At 32.7% G+C, this 6,243-nt stretch overlaps 1 long non-coding RNA gene across 1 annotated transcript; it reads left to right on the forward strand.

Annotated features, from left to right (window-relative positions):
- The first annotated feature begins 3,294 nt into the window (after positions 1 to 3,294).
- On the forward strand, positions 3,295 to 5,672 carry LOC113105273 (uncharacterized). Its single transcript, XR_003292329.1, has 4 exons — positions 3,295 to 3,334; positions 3,450 to 3,535; positions 3,648 to 3,748; positions 5,619 to 5,672. It is a non-coding gene; the product is annotated as an uncharacterized LOC113105273 (long non-coding RNA).
- Positions 5,673 to 6,243: the final 571 nt, after the last annotated feature.

Genomic DNA, 6,243 nt, shown 5'->3' on the forward strand with positions numbered 1-6,243 from the left:
ATGCAGTGAATCTCTCATTAGTGCAGTTATGTGTCGCCACCTACTGGTGTATCTGCTATGAAACCTACCTACAGTAGAAAAATGAGTCAAAAGGACACTCAGAAACATTAAAACTGGACATACACAAACCAACATTTAAACCGCTTTTCTGTTTAGAAAATTTAATTTCAGATATTACAATTCAAACACTTGCATTAAAATTCTAAATGTATTCAAATTCAGTTCAAATGCAAGAATTTAAAGTTATTATCTCTCAAAAAGAGTCAACTCTGAAATCATTGAGAGTCGTTTTTAAAATGATAGAATGATGCACAAAGTGTTGGGGAGAAACTAGTTACATGTAACAGAATTATGTAATTTAATTACCAAATAACTGTAACAAATTTGTTACTGGAACTGAGAAAAAATTGTTACTTATGAAAATGGGGGTTACATCTGAATATTTTCACAAATTTCAGAAGTTTGGCACACAGTATTTTCAATAGACCTAACTATTTTATTTTCTATTCGGGTTTGTACGCTTTATTTTATTTTTTAAGATTAACTGAATTTTTTAAAGTGCCAGGGTTTCCTGTCATAGCAAAGATTTGATTTCAAAAACTGTATCATAGCTATTAAATAGAAATGAAATAAATATGTATTTTAACCCAGAATGATCCCAAAGTAAAAAGAGGGGCTAAAGTCTGATTTTGTAGAGGCTGTGATTTAAAATTAAATTATTATAATCTTAATTAAGAAGAATTTTGAAAGTCTACAGCAATCAGTGCTGAGTACAGCTATAAGGTTAACCCTGCCTGCTTTAAATGTTTCAAAATGATTAACAGTTAAAAATGTAGAAAAGTAACCAAAAAGTAATCAAGTTACATCACTTTAATAAAGCAATTGAAACAATGAAACTACTTATTACGTTTTAAATAGGGTAGGTCTTTAACTACTTTCTTTTTACTCATCGTAATATGTTAAAGCATATACAATACTTTTACACCAGCCAGCTCACTGAGGTCAGAACTCATTTAATGATTGTGTGACGCTCTAGTCGCCTCTGGGCCTGACAGAAGCGTTGGAAAACTGGCCAAAGGATGGCAGTAGCTAAAAGAAAGATTAGCCATCTGCCCCCTTTGCTGACTGTGACCTTTGCAGTGGCAGAACTACAGGCTCTGCAGACTCTTATTAATGAGCACTAATCAGCTGTTAATCATCTGACATTCCTGGCACATTCCGGGGCCGTGGGGGTGGTTGAGGGGGGCTTTGAAAGAGAGACGAGATGAGGATGAAAAAGGGGCTCAAATGTTTTAGGTGAATTTCTAACTGTAATTATGTCAATTTGAACAAGCCCCTAACATCACGGACTAAACTGTTTGTGCTAGACATTAATTGAATTAATTGTAGGCATCTTTTGCAGAGAGATGGGTTTCCCCACCTTTTTAAAAATCCTTAGTCTTGTGGTGGTGACTCTGCAATTGTTTCATAACATTTTCAAAATCTAGATTTTTGTCATATGCAACAGAAAGTACCGTGTGTAATTCATTTGTGCTTGTACATTGTAAAAACAATCAATAACTAAAGGCAAAAAAATTTTTTATGTTAACTCATCAAAATAATTTAACCAATTTCAACTTCATTTTTTGTTATATGAGGTACAACAAAATGTAAAGATGAGTTGAAATTACTTGTAAAGTCAATTTGATCATACTTACAAATTTAAGGCAGCAACTTTACTTAAATAGTTCACCAAAAAATAAATAAATACAATTATCTGAAAATGTGCTCGATTGCCCCTGGTGGCTGGCTGCATTATAGGTCAGAAACCCCGCCTTCTTCTCGTAAATAAAACAAACTCTAACTACACTTTAAATAATATTTTCCAAAATATAATATTACGTATTTAATATTACGCTAATGTATGTTAAAGTGTTATTTTTTAGCTGATAAAAACATCACACTAATCCACAAGTAGGCTAATCCACATGACTCCAAATTAACATTTTGTGACACAAAAAGCTCTGTGTTCGTAAAAAGCAAATTTTCATCAAGTTGTTTTAACTTCAAAGCATAGCTGCCAGCCTAAAAACATGTTTAGAATCCATAATAATTTTTTTATAAACACAGCCTTTCACTTCACTAGATGTTAACTGATGTACTGGAGTCACGTGGATTACTTGTGGATAATTTTGTTGTTTTTATTATTCCCAAATGTGTTCTGGTTAAGAAACTATTTTGTCTACGTCTTAGAAGGCCTGATAGAAAGAGTGAGCACATTTTCATTTTTGAGTGAACCATTCCTTTAAGTTTTTAATTTGGTGATTTTTTTTCCCCCTGGTGTACCCAGATCAAACAGTCTGAATGAGAATATGTCTGTTTCTTTTAGCAGGACCCTAAAGCATTTGAGTTTTCATGAGGCGCTCCAGTTGGATGACTATGAAGAGATGTGTCTGTGTTTCAGTCCAAGCTTGATGGTTTATAATCATCACATCACTCACTCAGCACTAAAGCACATCTTACTTGCTTTTGTTTCCTTCAATCATTTTTGCATCTTATGTCACTTCCAGATTTCAGATCAGCATTTGGTGTCACCCCTTGATTACCTTCTCCTTGTTCAACCTTCCCTTCTGTGATCATTTTGATAGATACTGAATAACAGATATTATAGCTTTAAAGGCTTGGATGATGGAGATTATGAGTGTGTGATATATTCCGAATATAACAAACATATGCTGCTCTCACACAGAGCTATTTATTTATTGTTTTGACCAGAACAGTTTCTATGACTTTTCTGTGACTTTCCCAAAGATTTATAATTACAATACAAAGATACAAAATAAAAAAAGTATTAAAGCTGAGCATAACTCTATATATACACTGTAAAAAATAATTCAGTGGCTTAGTAAATTTCACAAAAATAAAGAGCTATATTTACTTAATAAAATCTTTTGAAATCATTTAAGTGATATTTTGAGTGGGTCAGGTTAAAAATAATAATTAAAAATCCAACAAATAATTTCTCTAAAATTTACATATATTATTTAAGTTTATTTAATGAAAATAAATAAGTATTTAACTAACTAATTATATTTTTAACATACCCTCAATATTTCTGGTGAATTCTAATATAAATATTTGATAATTATTTACTTGTACTGATCTGTTTTAGAAACTAAAATTATTAAGTATTTCCTACCAATTTTCCTAAATAAAGTTCCAGCTTAATAAAAAACGGTTTAAATAAATTAAGTAAATTTCGCGGCTAAAGTGATCACGTGTGCAGCTCCGCAGGAAAAAAAAATCTGCTTTCCTCAGCAGAGACGTCGACTAGCCATACTCCTCACAACTCCTGGTAAGTAAGGTTAGTCAGCTAATCCTACTTACGTTTGTAACACTTTATTATAAAGTTAATAATTATTAAGCATTTCCTAACAATTGTCTTTGTATTTTACGTCATCTTCAACAAGTTTCGTAACTTAATCGAGGTCACCTGAAGGACGGCGTTCCTGAGTTTCCTCAGCAACGGCAAGACCCGCACTCCTCTCATATCGGGGTACGTTATGTAATTTAGCCAGCTTAAACTAAATATGTTTGTGATGTTTAATTCAGAAGTTAATTATTAAGGATTTCCTAACAATTGTGTTTGTATTTTGCGACATCTTAAGAAGTTTAACGAGTTTTGCGGCTCAAGCAAGAGGCACCTGTCACTGAAGGACTGCTTTTCTCAGCAACGACGTGAACAGCATTAACGTTACTCGAATTTCATGTAAGTAACGTTAGTCATTTTATAACGATGTATATTTGCAATACTTTATTCAAAAGTTGATTAAACATTGACCGTGTGTACGTGTACATAACAGTGTAGTTTTATAAGTTAGTTAGTGGGGCAGCGATATGTATGTTAGGGTTTTTTTTTTTGGAGTGGATTAACTTTCGTACTATTTGGATCACCGTTTAACCGCCATTTGAAAGTCTAACGATAAGTGTACCGTGGTCCAGCAACTATAACTATACATGCCCAATGGAAAACGATTTTGTACAGGTTCCCCTTTGGGGTCAGTGGCTTGTCAAAAGGGAACACATCATTTATGAACTTTCAAATGACATTCTGTCTTGTAAAAAGCTGTCACGTTGTTGTAAAACATCATAATTACTACATGAACTCAAGTATGAGCTCTTAAATAACCACTAAAAATACGCCATGCAAAAGTATTTAAAATGGCGTGGACATAACATAGACTGGTGCGTTTTAATCAGCTCCCACTATAGGGAGTCGGACAGTTTAAGGCCTGCTCCATTGTAAAATCAAATCATTCTAGTGCACTGAAACCTAGATCACATACAATATCGGTCAAAAGTTTGAAAACAGTAAGCTTTTTAATGTTTCTAAAATAAGTTTCTTAAGCTCATTAAGCTTGCATTTATTTAAAAAAAAAAATAATGCAGAAAAAACAACCGTCTATTATCCCCCCCTACCCTCTATGGCTATTTGGCTGATAATTTTTTTAGGGTTACTCGCCAGACTGATATAATATTTATATACACACACACACACACACACACATACACACATATATATATATATATATATATATATATATATATATATATATATATATATATATATATATATATATATATATATATATATATATATATATATATATATACACACATACATACATACATATATACATTAAAGCCGAATTTTCATTCCATTACTCCAGTCACCGCAGCTGTTTCAAAACAAATCCAGACCTGGTGGGTATTGAAGGACAGCGGAGGCTGGGGGAGGGGTACATTGTTTTAATTTTAATTAAAGTAATATTTTTGTTCCCTGAAACAGATCAGTTTAATTTTGCATCCTTAAATAGTTTGATAGAAATTTCACAAATATATTATGTGTATTATAAATAAACAATTTGTTAGTCAAATACTAAATTGTTTTAGTGGAAAAAAAAGATAAAATACAGCTGTACATTTTAGATAAAATTAACTGTTGTATTTTTAGTCAATTATTATGTTTACATTTATGTATTTGGCAGACGCTTTTATCCAAAGCAACTACATTGCATTTCAAGGTACACATTTACAATCTTATAATATTCAGAGATTTTATTAAGTTCATAAAGTTAAATATTATTGTAATATTTACTAAGCCACAGAATTATTTAGAGGGTTAAGGGTTGAGTGTGAGGGTTAATGCAATGCATATTTTTTTTCAAGTAGTGCAATTAAACAAGCTTTTTTGTTTCAAAACCATTAGTCATTTTACTTAAATATTAAACATGTTTATAAAGAAATTGGTTGAAATAATGCGGACCTCAATAAAAGCCTATAGCATTGATTTACAGCATAGAAGCTCACAGTTAGTCTCTTTTCATTTTTCTTTTAGGTTTATTGTTAAAAATAAATGTCCCTATGTAGAAAATTAACCTGTCCTCTTGTTAAGAAGAATGCTGTTCATTTTTGCAACTCCTCCCCCTAGTAAACTTTGTTTGAGATTTTACCTATCATACGGTCCAACAGAATGTTTGCTTCTTCAGGTGCTATTTGTTTTGTGTATTTATCGCTTTCTTGTAACATTCAGGTTTGAATGTTAGCTCTAACCAGTTATCTTTAAAATTTGCCTGTAGGGTTCAGCTGATCTACCCGTCTTCGTACACGCAGAGTTGGCAGAGGAGGTCATAAAAATCTACATCCTTCGGGACAATGATGGGGCAGTCAGCGATGTAGGAGTTGTGATTGAGGGCATCACTGTCCTCCGCAGTCTTGGGAATCTCAGCAGAGCCTGCTGCTATCTTTTGGGAGTCACGTATGCATTGGATTTGAGATATCCCAAGACCCACAAATACAGGTCCTTCTCAAAAAATTAGCTTATTGTGATAAAGTTCATTATTTTCCATAATGTAATGATAAAAATTAAACTTTCATATATTTTAGATTCATTGCACACCAACTGAAATATTTCAGGTCTTTTATTGATTTAATACTGATGATTTTGGCTACAGCTCATGAAAACCCCAAATTCTCAAAACATTAGCAAATTTCATCCGACCAATAAAAGAAAAGTGTTTTTAATACAAAAAAAAAAGTCAACCTTTAAATAATTATGTTCAGTTATGCACTCAATACTTCGGGAATCCGTTTGCAGAAATGACTGCTTCAATGCAGTGTGGCATGGAGGCAATCAGCCTGTGGCACTGCTGAGGTGTTATGGAGGCCCAGGATGCTTCGATAGCAGCCTTAAGTTCATCCAGA

Source organism: Carassius auratus, chromosome 7, assembly GCF_003368295.1.
Source record: "Carassius auratus strain Wakin chromosome 7, ASM336829v1, whole genome shotgun sequence".
NCBI classification, from domain to species: domain Eukaryota; kingdom Metazoa; phylum Chordata; class Actinopteri; order Cypriniformes; family Cyprinidae; genus Carassius; species Carassius auratus.